General features: G+C 42.4%; 1 pseudogene across 1 annotated transcript; it reads left to right on the top strand.

Moving 5' to 3' along the window:
• The first annotated feature begins 1,175 nt into the window (after window positions 1-1,175).
• LOC308098021 (serine/threonine-protein kinase BRSK1-like) lies at window positions 1,176-27,450 on the top strand (annotated as a pseudogene). Its single transcript has 20 exons — window positions 1,176-1,263; window positions 2,141-2,235; window positions 5,188-5,273; window positions 5,855-5,996; window positions 6,551-6,669; window positions 8,114-8,151; window positions 8,514-8,581; window positions 8,944-9,091; window positions 12,651-12,682; window positions 15,909-16,073; window positions 17,082-17,179; window positions 17,753-17,903; window positions 18,831-18,891; window positions 22,030-22,303; window positions 24,205-24,253; window positions 25,117-25,240; window positions 26,064-26,165; window positions 26,350-26,470; window positions 26,645-26,734; window positions 27,092-27,450. The product of its transcript is annotated as a serine/threonine-protein kinase BRSK1-like (transcript).
• The last annotated feature ends 277 nt before the right edge of the window (window positions 27,451-27,727 follow it).

Genomic DNA, 27,727 nt, shown 5'->3' with positions numbered 1-27,727 from the left:
ATAAGGCTGCGTTGAGGCTGTTTTGGGGGCTTTTTATTTCCTAAATGCAAGGCCTGGGATGGAAGTGTGCACCGGATATTGGAAAAACCCATTCTCATCATGGTGATGCCGTGTAGAGATCATTGTTATCTGGGACATTTTGCACCACATCTACACACTGCTTTCTGACCAAACGAGGGCTGACTTGAAAGCAGCAATCTAATAGGAATGTGTCAATTGAGGAAAACAAGATTATCTGACTGGAAAATATTTTTCGAACATTTTAGTTACTATCAGGCTGCCCTGGTATTGATCAGTGGATGAATTCGATTATAGGGCAATAGGGCATTCTCTCTTGGAAATTTGAGACCATTCAGCAATCAATCTGATAAATGTAGCCTATATCTACGAGTCTGAACGGGACGCATATATTTCAGTTCTTGGTCAGTTTCATAAGCTACTGCACTTATAGACACTTTTGCACACTCGTTTATAGTGAGTTTTCTGTGGATTTGAATGGTTACTGTCACTGATCCAGACTGGCTGATGTTACCGTGGAGGTATCTATTCTCCCATCATCTGCACCAGTCCACACACACACACACACACACACACACACACACACACACACACACACACACACACACACACACACACACACACACACACACACACACACACACACACACACACACCCTATCCAGCACCCTTACGTTTCATGCCATCTCTGTAAATGATGTTGCTTTCTGTATAAGAGACACGGGACGAAATATTTTAATAGGCTTAAATAAATCCACCAAAGGACCATAATATCCAAATTCCTCACACGGACCTTTCTTTCGCATGACAAATGAGTGAAAGGGAGTAGCCTAAAGCTAAGCCTGCGATCACGATTAGCCCACCACACACACACACACACACACACACACACACACACACACACACACACACACCACAACCAAGCCCTCCCCTCCTCTCCTCTCTCCTCTCCTCTCCTCTCCTCCTCCATCCCTCCCCTCCAGCGACACACCGCTATATAGTCGTGTGTAATGTCGTTACGGAGCAGGACCGATCGCTATCGACCCCGGTGATTTGATTCAAGCCTTAATCGCGAATATAATTTCGCCTCCTTCATCTCTATTTGGACGGACGGAGGAGGAGGAGGAGGAGGAGGAGGAGGAGGGGAAACTGGGAGGATGAGTAGCAAGGAGTTGACGGTAGGCCAATCCAGCCAGTACGTGGGGCCTTACCGGCTGGAGAAGACGCTCGGGAAGGGGCAGACAGGTAAGCCCCAAGTTTAGGGTGTTCCCCGGTCTGATTGCGATGTGTGTAATGCGACTTTTTAGTATTCTTAGCCATGGATCATAGGATTGATGTAACGCTCTAGAACTGTGCTGCTGCTGCTGCTGGGGCGTATGCAAGGTGCAGCGTGCCTCCTCTTGGTTGTTGTAAAGGGGTGGGGATAAAAATACATCATAGTAGGCTTATTCAAAACGTAGCCGTCTCAGTCTACCAGGTATAGTGAGCTGATGACAGGCTTGACAGCCCATCACCCGTCAGTTATTACATTGCCAGTAAAGTGTGCTGCTGCTGCTGCTGATGTGATATATTGACATGCTTCCTGAGAGAGAGAGAGAGAGAGAGAGAGAGAGAGAGAGAGAGAGAGAGAGAGAGAGAGAGAGTGTGTGTGTGTGTGTGTGTGTGTGTGTGTGTGTGTGTGTGTGTGTGTGTGTGTGTGTGTGTGTGTGTGTGTGTGTGTGTGTGTGTGAGAGAGAGAGAGAGAGAGAGAGAGAGAGTGTGTGTTACACACATCAAACTCACTCACTCAGATCTCTGTTTTCTTGCCCTGAGGGCTGACCTCACTGCACTGTGGTCTGGCATCATGGCATGGATTCACACCTATAATTTTAATCTGTCTGTCTGTCTGTCTGTCTGTCTGTCTGTCTGTCTGTCTGTCTGTCTGTCTGTCTGTCTGTCTGTCTGTCTGTCTGTCTGTCTGTCTGTCTGTCTGTCTGTCTGTCTGTCTGTCTGTCTCTACCGGCTTCTGTTTTCTCTCTTCTTCTATAAATCTCTCAACTCTCTCTCTCTCTCTCTCTCTCTCTCTCTCTCTCTCTCTCTCTCTCTCTCTCTCTCTCTCTCTCTCTCTCTCTCTCTCTCTTAGGTCTGGTAAAGTTGGGTGTCCATTGCATAACAGGGCAGAAGGTGGCCATAAAGATTGTAAACAGAGAAAAGTTGTCAGAGTCTGTTCTCATGAAGGTAGAGTATATCTGTCCGTCTGTCTGTCTGTCTGTCTGTCTGTCTGTCTGTCTGTCTGTCTGTCTGTCTGTCTGTCTGTCTGTCTGTCTGTCTGTCTGTCTGTCTGTCTGTCTGTCTGTCTGTCTGTCTGTCTGTCTGTCTGTCTTATTGTAACCATTCGCCTTTAATACATGTAACCTGTTTATCGAATTATTTCATAGTATAGGGGCTATAATTCACCTGTGTCTAACTTATGGTCAAATAAACTGTGTCAGTATGATAGGACAGGTGGTCAGATAGGTACGTGACAGAAAGGTCACAGGTTCATTCTCCATTCATTCTCCATAATTATGCCCTAATTAATATATCCGTTAGCCATGTGTCATTGAGCAAGGTGCCACGCCTCTTCTTACTCCTCACCAAAAGATTGAAATGCTGCTTCAGTATGGCTCAAAGCATTCACAAAATTTATGTTACGTTAGTAACGAGTATAACTCGCATTCTCTAGCCGGCTGTCACATCCGTTAATTCTTTATGTTTGTCAAAACTGGCTTGGCAGTGTGCTAAAACCTGGAGTGTGTTGGTTCAGAAGAAAAGTACATCTGAAGGAAAAAGAAGACACTGTAATTTTGGTATTTAAAGACAAAAAGTCTACCACTGCTTGAAAGACTCATTATGGAGTTTATATATCTTATTGGTTGTTCAAATGCTGAAAAGCGTTCAGTTTCTTTTTTTAATAATCATTTTTTAATGAATTTTTATATTCTTCTTATAGTCTTTTTGACTGACTCTTATGAAGTCACTTTTCAGCAGCTGAAACACATAAAGCAGTGCAAAAGGCTTGGTTTCAGTTCTAAACAACCTAATGCTTTCATTACACTTTTAAAAAAAAATCAACTTATGGTCCACATCTTTATTATAAGATTCATTCTACCATGGTGCCAGACATTGTTTTTCTCTCTGTATTGTTCTGTTTGTTACGCTTGCATGTCCATTATGTGAACAGTCATTAGAATTTTTACTTTATCCCAACAATCAATCCCTTCTTCCTGCTACAAGCTGCTACAGTATATTGCTCATCTTTATCGCCCTGGAATGTGGGCCATTGCCTTACTCTGCATTCTGACCACTAGTAGCAATCACCACCGCCGATGTTTGTTAGCCAAATGTAGCACGCTGAATGATAGCTGCAGCAACAGGCAGAAGGTACAGAAGTCCTAGTTTGGCAGCTGAAATACAATGTCAGCCACAATTTCTGACTTTCATCCAAAGATTCAGCTATTGCTTCCCACACCAAGCAGGAAAGGAGGTGACCTTGGTCAACACCTCAGCTCATACAAAATGCATACACATTCAGCAACCAATTTCTATTGTTTGTTGCAGCCCGTGTGCACAGTTTTCATATATTTGTAGCCTATATAGACCTTGGCAGTCACATGATAATTCGATTCAATGATAATTGAGGTAACTGGACTTGTATGGTATCACATTTTCAATTGGCTGATATTTGATGGGGAGCAGAGATTAGTTTAATGAGATTTGCGAATGAAAATTGACAATAGCTGTTCAGCTTTTTATTAATTAAAGTCATAAAGCTTACAGTAAAAGAACAGTGCGTTTAAACTGTGAGATACTTACAGCATTTTGTTACCCTAGTTTCCTCGGCATCTCTGAATACTCATGCTAAAAGATGTTAAGGAACACATACAGTAGAAAACTAGATTGAGATCGGCTTATGGTTATTGTGGTTCAGTATAGATGTCATGGGAACATGAATGCCACAATATGAAACACATTTACTCACAAATTAAAGGGGTATTTCACTTTAAAACACTTCTGGGTTCATGTCTACTCAGACTTTTGAGTTTTTAAGTGGCATGATTCAATACTTAGATATTTGATCTTCATTTGATCAGACATCCACGTCCCCCTCCTATACTGTATAAGCCCATTCAACTTGAAACTCCACGTTATCCATGTTAGACCCATTGAAAACTCACATCCCTGGTTCTGGTAACTTCATTCTAATGAATGAGGGGGCCCAACATTTGGTTTTGTATTCATTTATTTATTTCATTTTCTAGACATTTAAAATGAATAAAAGTAATCAAAAAATGATGGTCCTCGCATGCATTAAAAGGACACAACAAACGTGTTTTCAATGAGTCTAACATTGTTGACATGGAGTTTTAAGTTGAATGGGCTTATATAGTAATTTTGTCAGTTCTTTTGTATTTTGACCATGTCCTCTGGGCCTTCAGGGCTCTGACAGCCGCAGGGAAAAAAAAACTCTTTCTGAGGCTTGAGCCCCGGGCTGTTAGACGACCCCAGCACTTTCCATTTCACATCATCACAAACAGTCCGTTACTAGGATGATGTTTGTCCTGGTGTTGCATCAACAAACCAAAGTGCAGAAGTGATTCTGGTTGCCCTTGTTACACAGAAGTTTTACACTTTTTGTTGTCTTACACATTTTTTTTTGAAAACCAACTTTTCCTTTTCAAACTCACTCTGACTTAAAGCCACACACAACACCAAATAACACTAACCCAGTGTATTATGTATTGTATGACCATACTAGTCATCTGGCTTGTTTAACCTATTGACGGAAAAGTGGTCTATGTTTATATACAATTATGGCCGAAGCTGTGAATAGACAATGATGTATTGACAGCGGTACGTGGAACAAGGGGCTTTTCTATGTTTTACTCTAACTCTTCTCATCTTTTGAACCCCCTCTCATTCTCAATACCCGGCATTTACCCTTCTACTACTCTCACACACTTCTTCCATTTTTTCACTGCTTGCTTGCTCTCTCTCTCTCTCTCTCTCTCTCTCTCTCTCTCTCTCTCTCTCTCTCTCTCTCTCTCTCTCTCTCTCTCCCCCCTCTCCCCTCTCTCTCTCTCTCTCTCTCTCTCTCTCTCTCTCTCTCTCTCTCTCTCTCTCTCTCTCTCTCTCTCTCTCTCTCGGCAGGTGGAGAGAGAGATAGCAATTCTAAAGCTGATAGAACATCCTCATGTTCTGAAGCTTCATGATGTCTATGAGAATAACAAATACCTGTGAGTACTTTCCTCTATCCTTCCTTCCATTCCTTATCTTCTTCTCCTTCTTTTGCCATCCCTTTCTCCCCTCCTCTCTCGTCCCCTCCCGCCTACAACGCCTTTCAACTCTCCTCTCCATCCTCTCCTCTGCCTCTCGTCGCCTATCTCCTTCCCCCGTAACCACCCTCTCTTCTATTCCTCCTTTCATTCTCCCTTCCCCATCTGTCTCCTCCCTGATACTCTCTCTCTCTTTCCCCTGACTCTGTCCATCTCCCATTTCCTTCCTCTCTTGTCTTCTTCCCTAACACTCACCACCATCCATGTTTATCATTACTCTCTTTCCCCTCCCTCGATCTTACTGCACACCAACCCCCCCCCCTCTCTCTCTCTCTCTCTCTCTCTCTCTCTCTCTCTCTCTCTCTCTCTCTCTCTCTCTCTCTCTCTCTCTCTCTCTCTCTCTCTCTCTCTCTCTCTCTCTCTCTCTCTCTCTAATAAAAACATTAAAATAAAACAATGCTGGACAAACAAGAACAATGTAGTGTCTCCTTGTCTGTTTCCCGGCTATCCCTGTCTTTCTCCCCTTTGGCCCTGTCTGTCAGTTACCTGGTATTGGTGCATGTGTCGGGAAGGAGAACTGTTTGACTACCTGGTGAAGAAAGGCAGGTTGACTCCCAAAGAAGCCAGGAAGTTCTTCAGACAAATCATCTCAGCCCTGGACTTCTGCCACAACCACTCCATATGGTGAGAGAGAGAGATAGTCTCTCCAGACACACTGTTGGCTCACACAATGTTCAAGTGCTTCCGTCTAACAGTCTGTAAATCGGAAGTGCTGAAAATGAGAGAGAGACACACACACACACACGCGCTGCGCGCGCGCATCCATTTCGTCTCTGTGGTCTGCAAATAAGCCCTACGGGTCAACAAATTTATATAAGCCTATCCAGCTTGCTGTATAGCAGAAATGTACATTGTATTAAATGTAATTGCAACAAAACTTCTTGTCACAACGTTTGCGAGGTGTTACAAACTCTGTAGCATTCAAAGATTATGAAAAGAGTTGTCCGGCTTGAGATTATGTGAGAGCTAATACATGTGTTATTATGTAACATGGACCACACAGATAATGTGTCCTTGCTGCTGGCTCATCATACTCATGTCAAGATGTCTTACTTTTTATTTGTGTGTGTGTGTGTGTATGTGTGTGTGTGTGTGTTGTGTGTGTGTGGTGTGTGTGTGTGTGTGTGCGTGTGCGTGTGCGTGTGCGTGTGCGTGCACGGGTGCATGTGCGGGTGTAGTCATAGGGACCTGAAGCCAGAGAATCTTCTCCCTGGATGAGAAGAACAACATCAGGATAGCAGACTTCGGTATGGGCTTCTCTCCAGGTGGGGGACAGCCTGTTGGAGACCAGCTGTGGGTGAGTATTTTTTATGCTCATCTATTGCCATTTCTGCCTTCATTAGATATTACAGCGACAGATATGGAAACATTTACATATTGCATAATCCTACTATCCTGCTATTAAATGAACAAAACTCTGTGAGTCCGTCCATCCTTGTCCATCTTTCTCATCGGTGGGTTGACCTACATGTATCAGTCTGAAATTGTAAATTATGCAGGGAGTGAGGAAGTTGATTCTTCACTTTTCTCCAATTTAAGCTGTTTATGATCCTTTTTGCCACGGGCTATGGGATCTGTAGTGTCAGTTGTGGTCCCCGCAGGCTATGGGATATACAGAATAGTCACAGTCCCATAGCCCGGACGAACGGTGGGTGGAAATGCGATTATGTACTGGTAGTATTATTACCAGTGTCTGAGAAATTAGTGCGTCAACCACATAGTCAACCTGGATTCTAATTTATAATTCTAATTTAAGTCCCCAACTCTTGGGGTATTTTTGTCACTGTAGTGTACACACATGACAAATGAGCAGTGGTGGAAAAAAGTACTCAAATTCTTTACTTAAGTAAAAGCACCAATACTGCAATATAGAAATACTCTGTTACAAGTGAAAGTCCAGATTGTAAGTATTGGCATCAAAATGTACTTAAAGTACCAAAAGTAAAAGTACTAAAATATTTGAAAATAGCAGATCTACAAGCTCACAACGCGTTGCAGCTTGTATATCGGCTATATTAAAATAGCCTAGGTATAAAACAGGGCTAAAGTGGTTAATGTATGTTTCATAATGTAATAATTTATATCTGAAAAGTAACTAGTCACTAAAGTTTTCCAATAATTGTAGTGGAGTAAAAGTACAATATTTGCCTCTGAGATTTTGTGGAGTAGAAATAAAAGTATTGGAAATTGGAAATACTCAAGTAAAGTACAAATACCTCATAATTGTACTTAAGTACAGTACTTAAGTAAATGTACTTTCCACCACTGCAATTGAGAAAATTGTCTCTGCATTTACCCATCCTAACTATTAGGAGTAGTGGTCTTCTCGTTGAACACCTGTGTTGCACGTGGTTTCCTGTTTGTCTACAGTGTTTTATCCTGTGTTAAATTAGATCAAATGTTTCTTAACTCTTAATACGATGTACACCAACTGAACACATTATTAAAACAGTGGCTGTTAGTGATTTTGAAGTCTGTTTGAAGCAATGGTCCGCGTTTCAACTGAGTCAAGGCTTAAAAAGGTTTGTCAACTTGACCAGTAAGGAATTAATGGTTTCATCTGCATGCACTAATCAGCCTGTTTTACTGACAGAATGAGTCCAATGCTATTCAACTATTAGGCTGCAGAAATGTACTGTATGTGAAACACATGTAAGACCTGGATAGATTGGATGGAGAACCAAGAGATTGTGTTTTGATAATAATTCATTTGATTTAGTAATTCTGTCTTTTCTTGCCAGATCCCCTCACTATGCATGTCCAGAAGTCATCAGGGTGAGTGCTGTGTGTGTGTGTGTGTGTGTGTGTGTGTGTGTGTGTGTGTGTGTGTGTGTGTGTGTGTGTGTGTGTGTGTGTGTGTGTGTTTGTGTGTGTGTGTGTGTGTGTGTGTGTGTGTGTGTGTGTGTGTGTGTGTGTGTGTGTGTGTGTGTGTGTGTGTGTGTGTGTGTGTGTGTGTGTGTGTATGCTTGTGCGTGTTTGCGTGTGTGCATTTAACACTGCTGTGTATTTTATGCTTAATAGTGCTTTTCATGCATATGCGCCTAACATTGCTGTGTGTGTGTGTGTGTGTGTGTGTATGTGTGTGTGTGTGTGTGTGTGTGTGTGTGTGTGTGTGTGTGTGTGTGTGTGTGTGTGTCACAGGGGAGAAGTATGATGGTCGCAGGGCAGATGTGTGGAGTTGTGGTGTCATCCTCTTCGCTCTTCTAGTGGTAAGACCATCATCATCACCATCATCAATGCTCTTCTCTCTCTCTCTCTCTCTCGTCTCTCTCTCTCTCTCTCTCTCTCTCTCTCTCTCTCTCTTCTCTCTCTCTCTCTCTCTCCTCTCTCTCAAACCCTAGAGCCATCTCCTTCCCTTTTTAAAAATGTCTCTGTATGTTCTGCCGCAACTCATCTACGTTCCAGCTTGTTTGAATGTGTGACGTCTTATCATCCCCTATGCTCACTCTTTCCTCTTTATCTCCCCTCCCTCTCTTCCTCATTGACTCACTCGCTTCTCTTCCACTCTGGGCTGTATTCCGCTCTCTTCTCCCTTCCATCCATCCATCTCTCTCTCTCTCTCTCACCGCAGGGTGCCTTACCCTTCGACCATGACAACCTGCGTCAGTTGTTGGAGAAGGTGAAGAGCGGAGTGTTCCATATGCCTCACTTTCATCCCTCCTGACTGCCAGGCTCTGCTGAAAGGCATGATCGAAGTCAACCCCGACAAGAGACTCACAGTATGCATGGATTCATGTTCTCAAGTCGCCACGACTGATTTCAGTCATTTGGATTCCATAGAAGCCAGCATGTCTTCTATGGAAGCATGTTGCGCAGTGAAAATAGCCGATCTACAAGCTCTCAATGCGTCTGCGACGCATTGAGAGCTTGTAGATCAGCTATTTTCTGCTTGTAGATAAGCTATTTTCGGTATTAAAAAAAAAAAAGATTAGAGCATTTGAAGTGATCAAATTGTATATATATGTTCAGAGGCATCCTCCATAACATCTTAATGGTCTCGGATATTTCATATAAAAGCAAAGATTAAAGCCGCAATCTGTGATTTCTTCACCTGTTTTGCAGTATGTAGAGCAGCAGGGACAATATGACATTATAATTTTACATATTGTGTTAATTGTTTAGGATACAGTGCTAGTGTGGGGGGGGGTTCCTTTCACACTGTTTCACAAATCACACATTAAGACTTGGTCATACAAACAGTTTCAGTCGTGAGATTTTATTTTGCTTAAATCCATGAGTATGTGGGAAGGGATGAGAGAGAGGAGGGATGTATAAATTGAGGGAGGGATGGAGAGATGGCGATATACAATGGAAAAATGGAAAAATCTACTATTTCACAACATTAGTGAAAGGCATAACTAAACTAGGGCACCCCAATTTATACGGTTATATGGTTAGTGTGAGGTTAGGGTTAGGGATAGGGATAGGGTTAGTTATAGTTTTATGCATGTTGTATCTCTCTCTCCCGATGGATTGCAATCATGTCCAAACTGTCCAAAACATTTACAACGCTTCTAGTGTCCAATCCAGTGCGCTGTCTCCTTCAAATAACTTTGACATTGTCATTCAACCATTGTCAAAATTCCAAACACTGGAGATGTGCTAGTTATATAGTATTTACATACTCTACCATGAGTATGTAAATACTCATGGTAGAGTATTTAGCTAGATTGTTTAAAATAACATTTTATTCATTAATTCCAGGGATGTCCCCAGTGATTAATTTCACTCACGTGTACTCAACATTTCTGAAAACGTTTCTTCAAATAGTTGAAAATGTATGAATTAATTAAAATGAACACCCATAAAATAGCCAAAACTGAGTACATATGGCTTCACATATACATATATGAAGCCATTTAAAATGTTTATACCGGTACTATTGGAATCTTACACACCTGCTCCCAAATAATGAATTACATCATGCCAGTGCAAGGTTCGCAGATGTAGGTCAAATCAAATTATGCTGTCACTCCAGCAGAGCAGGTCTGAAGCACACTACTGACTGACCAGCTCCCCTTAAACTTTAAGGCTTAAAGTTTAAACCATAACATGAGATGTAGTATTGGATCTTCAGCCAAACATAAATCAACCATGGTAACATTTAATTTGAATGTATTTGTTTATTTTGCTTGTTAAAAGCAGCAATTTTATTAAGACATGACAGTAATATGGGTGCAAAATGGAAACATGTAATAAAAAAAAGTGAATTAAATCTCAATTAAAATATATATTTAATAGAATAACCGCATTTTATGTAGTAAAAAGGTTAGTAGGGGCTGCACCGGTTCTCTGTATATCCGCGCACATCTCTAATTAATTCACAACTCAAAGGAGGATGTGTTCAGTGAACTGGTTGAGCCACCAGGCACCCTAATGGGTTATTAATTTCAGTCATCATCAAAGTTAATCAAATGCTGCATACTACAATAATCTACAATACAGTTGAGTTTGAACTACTGTAGCTTTAAAATAAATTGATTACACATCAGTAACTATAAGCAGCAGATAAAGAAACAGTGTGTTATTATGAGTCACCACTGTGGGAAAACGCTTGCCTTACGAACAATAAACTATTGTAGCATTGCCAAATTAGACCCTGATCCTCATCACTGAATGATAATCACCTTGACCTGAGCACATAATATTCAATATAAAACCAACTTTACTACTGCAATTCAAAATCACTGCCCTGCCTTCTGAAACAATCTGGCTAAAGAGAGGAACATGGCATTCATTGGCAGCCAATTTCAGCAAATAAACACCACACGTACGCAGGCACACACTGGAAAACTGATTATCTTTCTGACATTTCAACACAAAATGTAATCCTGGCATGAGTTATGGTGAGCAGTGAGCACACAGACAATTGCATACAGGCATGAGCCAATTCTGCTTATTATCATTACAAACACATTATAGGCTATGATTCATACTGTATACGAGTGAAGTTTTTATTTTATTTCTATTTCTTATGAGTAAAGTTACAGATGGTTTACAGAGCGTTGCATCATGTCAGAGTTCAGTAAATATACTGTACTACATATATAATAGGCTCTTGCCATGTTTGGCTTTGGCAGATCTGTCATCAGTTGAAAGCTAATTTCAATTGGCCAAAGGGTGGCACTAAAGTACCTACCTATTAGACTGACAGACATCCTTAGAGACCCGCTGCTAGTAGGACAAACAATCCTATGCTGTGGATATAGACAAGGATAGGCCAGCATGTTCGGCCAATGATAGGCAGTCTTGCCTATCATTGGCCGAATAAAAGAGACAAGAGCCGTATAAAAGAGACAAGGACAGACAGATATAGAGATATCCTTATATGGCCATAAAAGGGACACAGGCAGACAGATACAGGGATCTGATCTCTGTACAGTATGGCACAAAAGGGACACAAAAATGCACTTTTTTCACAATTTGTCTCCACCAGGCCAAAGACGTGGCCGAGACTGTTTTGCCCCCGTCCATCCGTCCGTCCATCCGTCACTGTATCCGTCCGTCCATGTGTCAGATTTTTGCAAAAGATTTTATTTGATTTTACTCCTACAGATTTTGTCCAAACATCACACAAATCGGCACACATTATCTCTATAGTCATGTGATCCACACAGATCTGTCTGCCTCGTTTCCCTCTGAATTTATTGTGTCATATCCTCCAACTAAGACTAAGCAGTGTGTGAAATATACTGACTCAGTATCAAGAAGCTACAGTAAGAGGCAAGACCGCTGTCTGCTCTGACGGTAAACTCATGATGCATTGTGAGGGAAGGGAAACAAAAGAGGAGACGGAATGAGGGAAGGAGGGATAGATGGATGGATGGATGGATGGATGGATAGAATGTAGGCAGAGAGTCAGAAAGAGAAAAAGGACACTGCAGAGTTCACCTAAATGCCACGAGGCTCCATTGAAAGAAATGATAGAAATCAAGGTTAAAAAGAGATGAGCAGAATGGAGCGAGTGATAGAGAGAGAGAGAGAGAGAGAGAGAGAAAAGCTGAGGGGAGAGGCTGAAGGGATGGATGAAATGGACAGATGGCTGGAGGAGATTCCTCTATTCAAGGCATAAAGTGAAGCAGCAGGGAGGAGAAGAGAGAGGGGCATGAGTAGCATGGGCTAATACAGAATTCTCCAAAAACTACTTGTTACAGAACTGATGTAGCTGTTGTTCAAGTCCACCTTTTACACCAGCATGCCTGTTTGTGTCATGAACATACTTTGTGATGTCTGTAGTTTGTTGCTAATAACTATGTTTTTGTCCTTTGTTGGTTGCAGCTAGAAGCAATACAAAAACATTCCTGGTACCAGTGAGTATCTTTTTTTTCTCCTTTTTTCTTTTACTTCTGTAATCTCTCCATCTCCTAATGTCTCTCTCTAAAGCCTGAAACCTACTCCACATGAACGTGGACGCTGCGTTCTGTATTGTGTCACCTGAACATCGTAATGCGAAGCGAGGGTTTCTATAACAGGCAACAGTAGAATGAAGCTGTGTTCCAGTGTTAATTTTGACAGCACATTTTGATTTAGTTTTAGTCTTTTGAAAGAAAAAATTAGTCATCTGAAATGTTTAACTTTTAGTCTAGTTTTAGTTGTCTAAATAGCATTCATTTTAGTCAACTAAATCTACATTTGATTTAGTCGACAACATTTAATTTTGGCAGGCCTTGATGCCGTCATAATGCCTGATTTGTAGATCGGCTATTTTCGGAGTGTGACACCCACGCCCAGCCAAGCATAAAAGGATTTGTCTTATTTCTACAAGATCTCTTGTCCACTAGTCCCTCCCTAACATTTTCATCTATTTTTTATTTGTTGACAAAATTGTCTGTATATTTAGTCACAGTTTTAGTCATCCTAGCTTAGTTTTTATTTAGCTTTAGTCAGTGAAAAAAGGTAGTCGACGAACATATTTCGTCATAGTTTTAGTCGACAAAATTAACACGGCTGTCTTCTTGGATTTGTGTTCTCTTTCATAATATACATCATTCCGCTGATCCAATTCATTTTCATAAGAAGGCACGCAATTCAGCCGAGCTATACAACTTTTTTTTTGCCATATCGTTGGACTGACCACATTTGCATAAAGTTTGATTCAACCAACTTTATTCTAATCTTATCCGTCCAACGCATCCATCCATCCAATGAAAGCAGTGCTCCTGTGCCGTAGCTGTGTGGCTACATCATTACGTTGAGATGAGAGGTTGGAAATGATAATTCAATTGTCAATCTATGGAGAATCAAAACAAAATCATGGAGGAGAACGTAGCATTGTGGCTACTACAATGCAAGAACACAAAAACAATTATTGGGAATTGGAGCTTATGGTTGATTTCATTTAAGTTTTATAAAGGTTTAATATAAGTCTCCCGACAAAAGGTAGCATTAGCTTGAGTTGAGACACATGTTTTACTTTATTAAAACATGCTGTAATTATAACTTTGTCTGTCAGATAACAATAATTATTATTACATATTGCCCATGCACTGTTGTGCACAATATCTATTTTACTTTCAAGAACAGTTTTATGTGATATAGTATTACTTGTATTATTTATATTTATCTGAAATGTTTCATATAAGGTTACTGCAATGTCAAACAAAATGGCATTTTAAATGAGCCTATAATTAAAGACATGTTATGCATATGGCACTGCCCCAGAAACACCTACGTTTTCCGGACGGAAAGGGGGTCCAATACGTCTAGTTACTGTACGTCGTCGGCTGAGTCGGTGTGAGAGTAGCACAGTTACGGATGTTCACCAGGGATGCATATTTGTGCCAGCTGCGCCAGATGTTGTCATTTGCTTTCATGTACTTACGTGGAGTATGTTTCAGGCTGTCCACTCACTACCTCCTATCCTACGTGTGTGTGTGTGTGTGTGTGTGTGTGTGTGTGTGTGTGTGTGCGTGTGTGTGTGTGTGTGTGTGTGTGTGTGTGTGTGTGTGTGTGTGTGTGTGTGTGTGTGTGTGTGTGTGTGTGTGTGTGTGTGTGTGTGTGTGCTTGCATCGTGCGCACATGTTTTAGTTTCTTTAGTTTGCCTTTGTGTCTGGTTGATGTGTGTAATATTTTATATAAACGGATACGTTCTCAATGGGTGGTAGTTAACTTTAGTGTACATGTCTTAATCGTAAGCCACTTTCAGACATGCACTGTATTATGGAAGTTTTTCAGAGTTCAAAGATGTATGTATGAACGGGACATTCCGGCTCAGTAGGATAGGACATGCAACAGATTTTATGCGGGCAGGACCCTTAACTCAAGTCCGGGTAATGTCCGATTTGGCTCAAACCGCTCTATGTGCGGTGATTGTGCTGTGAATTTACATTCAGTGTGTGGACGTGTTGATGACGCTTCTATTGTTGTCGGGTGAAGCCTCCCCTCCTCCCGAGGTGTTTGGAAAGAGAACTGAAAACCAGTTTAATCATTCTGCTTTTTATTAGCGTTCGATATATTCACCGATCGCACATAATTGTCTCTTTACTACTGCCTAATTGTAGACAACGAGACACCTGGTGCTTCCCTCCGCAGTGCACACTTGTATGTGCACACGCTGTATACAGAGCCCAATGTTCTCTGAAAAATGTTGCATTTGATCCTCGCATCTCCCTCAGGCTGTGCCTGTGTTATATTGACGTTGGAGTAGCTGTGTGCGTCTACCCAGACCCCGCCCCTCACCTTATCAAACATTCATGGATATTTTTATGTTTTTGTCTCCAATAATTTGATGACCGGCAGCGGTTCTGGTAGGAGACACAAAGAGTCTCCTTTGTGTCTCCTACCGGAACCACTGCCTACCGGTCCGCTGGTCATCAAATTATTGGCTAAACTAAAACGTATCCATGAATTCAAGTCTCCATGGGGTGACTAATCGATAGAAAAAAAAGTTATTTTTTGGGTGAACTATCCCATTAATGTGTGAACACATTTGAAACTGACATTCTCCTGTTGCATGCTACATGTATGAACGGCCAACACCGGACAATATCTCAACCTGATTTCCCGGACATTTTCCAGTGTTCATATGAGAAAGTGGCTTTATATAGTGATTTTGCACTGGAACATGCCCTACTTAGTGAATGTCCACGGTCAATACTGCAACTAAGTATCAATCAAATAAAATGTTTTATCAAAAAATATTCAAAAAATGCCTAATTTCACTCGGGTCTATTTTCATAAATGAGACCATTGGACTGCATGTTAGTTCATCTCTGCCAATAGCACACATAGCACATATCTACATATCTACATTATCTACATATCTACTTGTATATTTGTATAAATGTCTCACATTATTATGGAATATCCCCATGTTATCCATTTGGCGTATCCATTTGGCGTAGGTTGTTCTTGTCTTTCTCTTTTTACCATCAGTTATAATTTGTCTATTCATAATGACGATTTGTCTATAAAAACCTTTTGCAAAGAAAAAACAAATCAAAATGGCAGTTCATTAATTTTTGGCCCCCAAATTGCATGAGGTAATTTACAAACTGTATCTGACTACATCCTCTGGCCCCTGTCGCCCTGGTTCAGGGGCGGTCGTAACGAGCCGTGTCCAGAGCAGCCTCCTCCTCGTCGGGTGTGTTTGAAGAGGATCCTGTCGCTGACGGAGCTCGACCCGGACGTCCTGGACAGCATGCACTCCCTGGGCTGCTTCAGAGACAGAGCCAAACTCACAAAGGACCTGCAATGTGAAGAGTGAGTACTGTACAGCATATACTGGACACAAACGCACGCACACACGCACACACACATGCACGCACGCACACACACATACTCACACACAGACATGGATGCGCTACGCGCGCGTGCATGCATCCCCCGATGTGTCCCCCTATGTCATTTTTATTTCCAGCGCCCCTGACACTCTGACACATAGATTGGGAGAGCTGGGAAGCAAACCGGCGACCCTCCGATTGCAGACGGATATTCAATACTCACTCTGCTACGGCCGCCATACACACACATACAGAAAAGAAAATCATTGAATTTCTCCCCGCTTCTCCCTTTCTCTCTTTGTCTCTCTATCTCATTCTCTTTTGTATGTCTTGTTTTGGCAAGTGTGTTACACCATTAATTTGTCTGGTATGTACAAAGGTCTGTCTGTCTGTCTGTCTGTCTGTCTGTCTGTCTGTCTGTCTGTCTGTCTGTCTGTCTGTCTGTCTGTCTGTCTGTCTGTCTGTCTGTCTGTCTGTCTGTCTGTCTGTCTGTCTGTCTGTCTGTCTGTCTGTCTCTCTCTCTCTCTGTCTCTCTCTGTCTCTCTCTATCTTTGCTTATATTTCTATCCCCCTTTTGCCCTCCTTTCTCTATCAATCTGAATGATATTGTTGTTCACTGCCCACAATGCTCTGGTAGATACACTGATGTTTGGGTTGATCTCTTCAGCTCACTCAGAACTGTATTTATTGCATCATGCTTTCAAAAATGCTTTCAAAACAATATTTTCGTTCTCCCAACAATTCCCTGATTTCTCTCTTTTGTAACCTTGTCTCTACTCTTTCTTTTAATCTCTGCCTTTCGCTTACTGTCACTCTCTGGCTTCTCTCCCCCCATTTCTAAACCCCTTCACTCTATTCTCCGTCCCTCTCCTCTCTCCCTCTCCCTCTCTCTCTCTCTCTCTCTCTCTCTCTCTCTCTCTCTCTCTCTCTCTCTCTCTCTCTCTCTCTCTCTCTCTCTTCCCTGTGTCTCTACCTGGCCCTCCGTCAGGGAGAACCAGGAGAAGATGATCTACTACCTGCTGTTGGACAGGAAAGAGCGTTACCCCAGCTGTGAGGATGAGGACCTGCCTCCCAGGAATGACATAGGTTAGAACACACTGAACACACAGGAATGACATAGGTTAGAACACACTGAACACACAGGAATGACATAGGTTAGAACACACTGAACACACAGGAATGACATAGGTTAGAACACTGAACACACAGGAATGACATAGGTTAGAACAGAGGTTCCTAACCACCAGGCCCCGGTCTGCGGGACATGTACCATAGGGCCATGTGAAGGCGGCCGGGATATCCAAGTTCATGGATTGTACAAATATGCGTATGTCCGAGCCACTTCAGTGTCGCTTGACAGTGACATCACTAACGAATCCTTGGTATCTTTATCCTAGTCTTTTCAGCGAGTGTTGAGCACAAGCAGCGCTGTCACTGCAAACTGTATTTTTTTCACGCTCGTGCTACTGAAACACTAGCGGGATTATTATTTCATGTCAACATTCAAGTAGAACTATCAGAAGGTGTAACCCAGGTAAAATAATGCGTCATACTATTATGCCTTTATTGATACAATAGGATAGTAGGCTGACAGGAAATGGGGAAATGGGGAGAAAGATGGGGGGTGACATACCATAACCCATGTCCACTCTCTCACAGACCCTCCCAGGAAACGCGTGGACTCCCCCATGTTGACGCGCCACGGCCGGTGTCGGCCGGAGAGGAAGAGCCTGGAGGTCCTCAGCGTCACGGAACAGGGGTCTCCCACCCCGCCACGCAGGGCCCTGGACACCTCAGCACACAGCCAGCGGTATGGACCTACACAGACATAAAGACAGACACACACACAATTGGGTCAGGGTCTTGCAAGTAGCAGATTCAACTGAGAGTCAACGCTCTATCAAACCTTTTAAACAAAAGAACAAACCAAACAAGCAAAGGCAAACAGACGAATGAACGGAACTAGTGTTGATACATGATTGATAGTCAAAAGTTTGACACTAAAGGGCCATACACACTGGGAGTGTTTATTTCATGCCATCAATTAGCATCAATTTGAAACTGCCAGGTCGATTTTTCAGCGCGAATAAAATCACCTGTATGAATGAGGCATCACCAAATTAATCGTGATATTTAATATTCGCAGACGCATTTTCACGCCTTAACCCATTTTTGGGCGGGAACCCATTTTTGTAATTATACCTTTCAGGACGGGAACCCCTTTTGGGGCTCCTGTTGCTATGTACAGTATATAGCAACATATTTTTTTTGTAATTTTGGAATAAATATTTGAAGTTCTCAGAAAACTTAGGTCAGGATTTAGAATCGGCCTCAGGTCTAAATGGGTTAAGAATAACATACAGAATACTAGGAGAATGGTTGACCCATGGTTATTTTAGCCCGTCTGGCAGCGCTAAGGATGCTGTCAGTCACTGTCCATTCACCACTTTGGTCCCAAACAACACAACAACTGTCTATTGCCATGGAATTTGCTGTGCGCCTTCGTGCACCTGGGACAATTACCTCTACAACTTTTTGTGACCCCAAGGCCTTTCCTCTAGCTAGCTAGAACTATTTTGAGGCTGTTCTAAATGGACCATTACAGGTCTGTAAGGGTAGATAAATGGGAACCAAATGGACCTGTGAGTTATGGAGGTCCTTGGAATTAAAAGGTTTGAGAACCACTGATCTGTTTGACTTCCTGACCAGGGTGACTGTATCTGTTTCTCTCCAACAGGTCTCGCTCTGTTAGTGGAGCCTCCACTGGTCTCTCTTCCAGTCCTCTCAGCAGCCCCAGGGTAAGATCTCTACTGTATTCTACCAGTGGGTCATTCTAAATCTCCTCTCCTCTCCTTTACATGCCATTATATAACCTGACTAGACAATTATTATAAACTAATTACAGCCAGGAGTGGAGGGGATTGGCACAGAAAACTGAGGACAGTTCACCCAGTCCATTCATACTTACTGCCTGTGATGGTCACGACTCTGTCAAAGAAACACTGCACACTGCCTGTTAATTGTATTGTTGTGGGATATTGTTTGGTCACCATGGTATCAGCAGTGGTGATTAGTGTGTGTGATTAGTGTGTGTGTGTGTGTGTGTGTGTGTGTGTGTGTGTGTGTGTGTGTGTGTGTGTGTGTGTGTGTGCGTGCGCGTGCGCGTTCACGTGCGTGTGCGTGTGTGTGTGTGTTAGGGCATTAACAGAATAATCAAATATTCGACTATCAAAACCACTATTCGACCACTGTAATCAAAGTCGATTATTCTATAAAAAAAAGTTTATTTTATTTTTTTTAGATTTGTTTTTTAGATTTGTTTTTTAGATTTTTTGTTTCAGTGGCTTTTCTACAGCAGACACGCAGCTGTGAGCTCTGGTGTGACATCAACTCGCATTCCTTGAGTCGAGTCATCATCAATGCCATTATAATCAAATCGATTAATCGAATATTCGAATACTTATAGGTCGAATAATTCGAATGCTAAAAATCACCATTCGTGAATGCCCTAGTGTGTGTGCATGCGTGTAGGTGAGTGCATACATGTGCACAAGACTACTGTATGTTTTTGGCCTTGTGCTTCTATATTTTTAACCCAATGAATCTTCTCTTTGGGTGAATGTTTTAGTACTGTATTTTAGTTATCTGGATGGCTTATTCTTTGGTCTGCGCCACGAGAGTTCATGTGAATTAGCCATTTCCTCCATGCTACCCCAGATACCTGTACATGCTGTCTCATGATCACCCATCTCATGATCTGTATTGTCATGTCATACCGCTTGGAACACAATAAAAGCCCGAGTGTTCATTTAACCCTTACAGGTAAATTTTCAGAGAGTTAAATTTATACTCAGGATTTTGCTGTGGACAGCTACACAAAGACACTCACAGGCACTCACATACTGTAAATAAATAAAGATATGCAGTGTTGGGCAAGCTACTTAAGATAATGTTGCAAAGCTACAAGTTACTCTTTATAAAAAGTTACTGAGTTAATCTCAAAGCTCTCATTAAACATAAGCAGATAGCTACACTACAAGTTACTTAATTAAAAGTAGGGGACATGTTATGACATTAAGTGTCTGTGTAAAATATATGACAGCTACAAATGGATGGAGATGGAGAATTCCCTCTCCCTTTGTTGTGATGAAAAATACACAAAACTCATCTATTTTACGTCGATGTGCCACTGAAAATGTAGTGATGTAGCTTTTGTCAAGCGACCCAGCTAAATACAGAAAAAAATATCTTAACTACTACATCATTATGAAAGTAGTGAGGCTACCCACAAGCAACTGGGAAACATAATTAAAGGAGTAGTTCACCCAATTACTTATTTTCTATCAATTACACACCCCATGAAGCCTTGAAATCATGGAGATTTTTTGGTTTTTGACCGCCCGGTCATCAAATTATTGGCTTAGGAATGCGACAAAAACAAATAAATCTCCATGAGTTCAAGGCTTTATGGGGTGTGTTGATAGAAAATACGTTATTTTTTGGGTGAACTACTCCTTTAAGCCAAACAATGCAGTTATGCCCGCGAGTAATACAAAAATACCAAGAAACTATAAATATAGCACACAGAAGAAAACTCACACAGTAAAATCCTCCATGTTCATTTATCCTTTAAATTAACACCAAGGATTTTACTGTTGTAATTGCACATGATGTCAAAAAAATGGCTCATCTTCCTGGATGGTGTCATTTGCTACTGCTGGATCATGCGCAGTACACATACAGTGGAAGCCAATGTAGAAGTTACCAGTCATGCATTTATTCTGCATTGATTCTGTGTTATAGTACTACTAGATCCTACACCAGGGGTGGACAACCTTTGGACAACCTTTTTGGGCACGAGATCATTCAGGGCCAGGCAGTGTAAAACACCATTGCTTTTACTTCTTATTATAAGCTGCTCTTGATATTCGGCCAGGACAATTTCTATTAATTTGCATCCAAAACAGCAAGCCTGAGGTTCCCAGTTCCTGCATTTCCTCCGTCGTCGGTGTGTGGATGTGTGTGTGAGTGGGTGAATGTAATGCACATTGTAAAGTGCCTTGCAAAGGCACTATATAAATGCACCATTTAGCATTTAACCAAAAGGCCCGTAATATTGTTCGGTCGATCGTAAACACATGGTTTTCCACCACTGTCCTACACCATCTGTAGCATCAGGTGTAGGTCTTTCATTAGAACATTGTACCTTCTTAAAAAAAAACAAAGAAATCCTCAGTTTTCCGAAATTCCACTTGGGCAGTGTTTCCTAAACACTGGCTCACATTCTGTATTTGTGTGGATGCCGTGATGCCAGATGATCATAAACAGCGATGATGTCACATCCATGGAGTGGCCATTTTAACCCATCCGGTCCATTCTTCTAGAAGTACTCTAGAGAATCATAGGATAGCTTACTATTCATAGATAAACCATAACCCATGCCATCGCTCACATCTCTCCATTCCTTCTCATTCCCTGTTTCTATCCATCCATCCATCTCCTCTCCTCCCTTCCCTTCTCTTCTTCTCTCCTCTGTCCTCTTCTCCATCCATCAGAGCCCAGTCTTCACTTTCAACCAATCAGAAGTCACGTCCGCCTCCGCCAACACCTCCCCCAAACCACCAGAGCCCAAAGCGGGCGGGGCCTCCACCACCTCGCGGCCGTCCCGCGCCACGCCCGACCCAAAGACCCAGACCCTGCCCTCCAAGGGCCAGTCCGACCGGCCCCACCTCCAGTCCATGAAGTCCCTCCCCCTACAGACCCCCACCTCCCCTTCCCCCTCGCCCTCCCCTCTCCTCTCGCCCATCCCCCGCTTCTTCTTCTTTCCCGCCACCTCTGTCTTCAAGTCATCCGCCAAGGGCGGCGCCCACCACTCCTCCGCCGCTAACGCTGCCTCTAACTCCGCCCCTCCTCCGCCCTCCCCTGCCTTGTCACAGGTCACGCCGCAGGGCTCCCCGCTGCCCACCCCCCTGGGCACGCCCGTGCACCAAATGCAGCACCCCTCCTCCACCACCCCTCCCTCCTCCTCCTCCTCTTCTTCGTCGGCCTCCAGGGCGGACGGCGGAGCGTCCATGTCGCTGACTCCGCCTTCCAGCCCCGGCGGCAGTGGAGGATTGGCCTCCTCGAGCTCCGCCCACTGGAGGACGCGTCTCAACTCATTCAAGAACAACCTGCTGGGCTCGCCGCGCTTCCACAGACGCAAACTACAGGGTGAGTTCAAAACTCTATTTATAGCTGGTTTACTGACAAACTACAGGGTGAGTTCAAAACTCTATTTATAGCTGGTTTACTGACAAACTACAGGGTGAGTTCAACACTTTATTTATAGCTGGTTTACTGACAAACTACACGGTGTGTTCAACACTTTATTTATAGCTGGTTTACTGACAAACTACAGGGTGAGTTCAACACTTTATTTATAGCTGGTTTACTGACAATCTACACACGGTGAGTTCAACACTTTATTCATAGCTGGTTTACTGACAAACTACACACGGTGAGTTCAACACTTTATTCATAGCTGGTTTACTGACAAACTACAGGGTGAGTTCAACACTTTATTCATAGCTGGTTTACTGACAAACTACAGGGTGAGTTCAAAACTTTATTCATAGCTGGTTTACTAACAATCTACACAGAGTGAGTTCAAAACTTTATTCATAGCTGGTTTACTAACAATCTACACAGAGTGAGTTCAAAACTTTATTCATAGCTGGTTTACTAACAAACTACAGGGCGAGTTCCAAAACTTTATTCATAGCTGGTTTACTAACAAACTACAGGGTGAGTTCCAAAACTTTATTCATAGCAGGTTCTATAACAAACTGCACTGTGAGTTAAAAAGGTTTTTCATAGCTACTTCAGGTTCACTAACACATTTCAGGGTGAGAAAACGTATTATTGACAGAAAATGCAATAATATTCCTTGAACTAATAATATTTCTCCACCTGCATGGTGCTTCTGAAAAACGTACTCAGTCTGCTCAGCAAGATAAGCTGTATAAGCTGTCAAGACAGAACTTTATTGCAAGCCTAGTACTAAACTTCATACATACAGTATAACTACTTCACTGACACCAGGCGTAGGGTGAGTTGTAAAAGCCGTTCTACCAAAGAAGTACTGAACAATCTTAAAAATTTCGATATGGGACCCTTGGGTGGCACACTGGCACAGGGATAAAGTTTTATTAGCCTATCAAATGTATTTCATTATATTAATAAGCCATGTTTTGCCCAAATGAAACTGACTGGTGCATTATAAATTGAGTAAAATATGAAGTTAGGATTTTAAAGCTTATTATTATTCATCAATTTACATTTTATGCACATAAAACATTAAAATAAAACGAAACAATACTGTGGGCCCAGAAATCTATGTATACTATATCAATACTGTGGCTGTTTGTGGTACGATACACCATAAAACGGTACACCGTGACAATCCCTACTGCCAACCTCTGTGGAGCCTAGTGGTTTGAACTTCAATATATGCTCTCTGTACTAACAATAACTGAAAGGTTGAGACAGCATCTTGCTTACATTACCTTATAAAGGTATGTATTTTTTATAATATGATGTGATATTCCCATGCAGCTAGTTAGAGATGTTTTCAGAGATGTTAGGTGTGTATGTGGCCGATGTCTGGCTGTGCATGACATTGACCACTAATTGGAACAAAGAACGAAGATGAACCCCATCAGGTCTCGTCATCAACATTCACTGTTCTCTCTCTGGTCCTCCTTCACTCTGCTTCTCTCCATCTCTTACAACTCTCTCTCTCTCTCTCTCTCTCTCTCTCTCTCTCTCTCTCTCTCTCTCTCTCTCTCTCTCTCTCTCACACCTATTCTTTTTTAATCCCTTCATTCACGTCTTTCTATCTCCCTTTTTATACCCCTGTCTCTGTCTAATTACTCTTTTCTCTCCCTCCTCTTTTCCTATGTTTCCCACTTCCTCTCTCTCTCTCTCTCTCTCTCTCTCTCTCTCTCTCTCTCTCTCTCTCTCTCTCTCTGCCTCTCCCTTCCCCTTCTTCACCTGTCTTCTCTGTGTCTCTCGCCCCCTTTCTCTCTCCTGCTTTCCTTCTTCCACTTTTTTCTTTTAACTTTCTGTTCCAGTTCCTACGTCCGAAGATATGTCCAGTTTGACCCCAGAGTCCAGTCCAGAGTGAGCATTATACTACTACACTACAGTACACAACATTACACAACATTACAATACATACCGTATAAGCTCAACCATGGAGTAGCAGGATTGAGCATCTACATCGCTGGCAAGAGAACTATCACAACACAATAGAACAATAGAGCAGAACAGATTGTAACAGCACAGTACAGCATGCAAAAGAAACTTGTCCAAAGTCCAAACAAGTAGGAAGTCCAGAATTCACTGGATTAGAATTAAAAGCTGCACAGAATCATCCTCTCAGTGCTCATTTAAATCTGAGAGTTACCCTGTGGGTCTCGGAGTTAAATGACCACTGATGATTTTGCTGTGTTCTGTATGTCATTGGTTCTCAAAGTGGGGTCCGGGGACCCCCAGGGGTCCTTGGGGGGGTACCAGGGGGTCCCCAGCAAAATTAGATAATAAATAAATGTAACCCCTTTATCCATATTAGCTATTCAAAAATAGCAGATTTACAAGCTCATAGCATGAGCTTGTAGATCTGCTATGTTTGAAAAGTCTATAACAAATATAACAAAATATGAATATAAACAAATATTTTGAGATGGGGGTCTGCGGCCAAATACATTTTGGGGGTCCTTGACATGAAAATGTTTGAGCACAACTGCTGTATGTAACATAACATAACAGAGCCTTCAGTATGTTTTCCACTTTAGTATGTAAAACGTATGACAGAATGACTCACATGTTACTCATCAGGTTACTCATGATGTTACAGCTGTGTTTGAATCTCACATTAGCCCTTGAATCTATGGCCACCTGGTGGCAGTACTCGAGTACTGTATGCATCCTGTAGAGCTGTAATACCAAATAATGTCTAAACAAGGATATTTCTTTGTTTTCAGATTGGCAAAGAGGTCATGGTTTGGTAACTTCATCACTCTGGAGAGAGAGGAACAGATCTTTCTGGTGATCAGAGACAAACCTCTCAGCTCAATCAAGGCCGATATTGTCCACGCCTTCCTGTCCGTGAGTGTGTCTGCTCTCTAAGAACCGATGTCTGGGTCTCCATCCACTTAGTTTTAGATACATTTCATTAGAAAAGCTGAATGGAAATAATTTACACAAATTCAGTGTTTTTCATGTCAACACATGTGCCTTACAGCGGGGCTTTCACGCAGGATGCGCAACTTTACAGCGCAGCAGAGAGCGAAGCAGCAAGGACTATACATTTTGGCAGCCATCTTTATTTATAGTATCATCCTGGCTAATGTAGGAAGCTAGCGCTGCCTGGTAAGGTAGATATCAATGTAGTATTGTTAATTGTTTCAAACCTGGCAGCCCCAATTGAAAAGTGATGTTGCCATGCAAATTTTGATTTAGCCTACTTAGTAAATCGGTAGTCCCACGTGAATGACTGGTACACTCAGGTCGCCATGTGAGCGCCGTGTGTAGCCTACATTGTCTATTTCCACAATGTTCTTATTTTTTTTTTAAGATGGGGGGGGGTAAATTAATAGTTTTTTAAATTTTGATGATGATGATTTCATGCCCAAAATAATGATAATAATTTTGATATAATTTTCTTGATGTTCACATTTACCAATTTTACTGTAGAAATAACGATATGACCCCTTTTTATGTAAACACTTTTTTACCGTAAGTAGGCTCGTATCGGGATACAAGCCCTGGTGCTACTTGGTATCGGATTGAAAAGAACATTTGTGGTATCGCCCATCCTTACTATACCTATACTGAAACTCTTGTTGTATAGACGTCTTACCTTTCTTTGTTTACTTTTGTCTTTCTCTTATCCAACCATTTATCTCACCCCACCTGGCTTGGCCTCCAGATCCCATCTCTCAGCCACAGTGTGATGTCTCAGACCAGTTTCCGGGCGGAGTATAAGTCCTCTGGTGGTCCCTCTGTCTTCCAGAAACCTGTCAAGTTCCAGGTGATTGCCTCATTTTTGCTTCAATTGCTTTCTTTTGATTTACAATCCGTTTTTAGTCTGGTTATTTATACTTCATTACTTTAATTAAGTGTTCATCATGTATATAATATCAAGGAGCTTTCATGTATTAATATAAATGATCCTGGATGACTTTAAACAAATTCTCTTTTGTGTTTGATGGCAGGTGGATATAAATTCATTCTCTGAGGGGGAGAGGGAACGAGAGAGGGAACGAGAGAGGGAACGAGAGAGGGAAGGCAGGAGAGAGTTGGGAATCTACAGCGTGACCTTCACTCTAATATCAGGTCTGTTCTGGATCGAAAGAGTGCGAAATAACATATCCCTGACCCTGTTTTCATTCTCAGGTTGCATTTATATCCTCTCCTCTCCTCTCCTCTCCTCTCCTCTCCTCTCCTCTCCTCTCCTCTCCTCTCCTCTCCTCTCCTCTCCTCTCCTCTCCTCTCCTCTCCTCTCCTCAGGTCCCAGTAGGAGGTTCAAGAGAGTAGTGGAGACCATTCAGGCTCAGCTTCTAAGTACTCATGATCAGCCTTCTGTGCAGGCACTGGCTGGTGAGTAGTAGTACATATACATATACCCACACACATACACACACACACGCACGCACACGCACACGCACACACACACACACACACACACACAGTACTGATTATGGCTGAATTAATTTACCTTTTTTGCAATTAGTGATCAACAAATGAAAATAACTGTTTTACTACTTATCATCAAAATTGCGTACACACAAATATACGAATACTCCTTTTCTCACTCTTTCTCTGTTCGTCCCTAATTCTCTCCTTTCTTCCTTTGTTCTCTGACTGTTTCACCTTCTTTTACTCTCTCATTCTCTCTTTTAAATCTCTCCTCTCCCTCATCAACCCCCCCCCCCTCCCTCCCTCCGCCACGAGAAGACGAGAAGAACGGTCAGCTGACCCCTCCGCCCACCACTCCCACGCGGCAGAATTCCCGGCGATCTGAAGGCGGCGGCGCCGACCGGGACCGGGACCGCGAACGAGAACGAGAGAGGGACAGAGAGCGAGGGGACGGAGGGAGCGCTGTCGCTGTCGTCGGAAGCAGCGGGAGCACTGTCCTACAGAGGAGAGGCTCTTCAAAAGAAAAGACAAGGCTGCTCTCTACGTCCAACGGGACCCAGTCTCAGCCCTGAACAAAACAAAAACACCTGTGAATGTTCTGGAAGGACAGGCCACCCTTCCTTCCATCTACCTACTTTCCTTTCTTCCTTCTTTGTGTTCCACAGCAGCTTCCTGCTTTCCTTCCCAACCTTCCTTCCTTCCTTCCGCCTCATGCAGTGAGGAGGGATTAGCTTGAAGCTGGTCTGGGGTCAGAAAGTAAAAAAAAAAAAAAACTAAGATGTTGATGGCGGGGCAGATGGACAAATTTCACCCCCCTGGAGGGATGAACCAGAGACACACTTAAGCCCACCCCGAAACTACGAAGGATGTGCGAATACAAACATACCCAATCAGAAGCCCAGGAAACATATCATCAGCCAATGAAATATCAACCCCCACTCATGGATGGAATGG

The sequence above is a fragment of the Gymnoscopelus braueri genome (assembly GCF_963280865.1).
Source record: "Gymnoscopelus braueri genome assembly, chromosome: 13".
In the NCBI taxonomy this organism is placed as follows: Eukaryota; Metazoa; Chordata; class Actinopteri; order Myctophiformes; family Myctophidae; genus Gymnoscopelus; species Gymnoscopelus braueri.
This window is presented reverse-complemented; position numbering and strand designations above follow the sequence as displayed.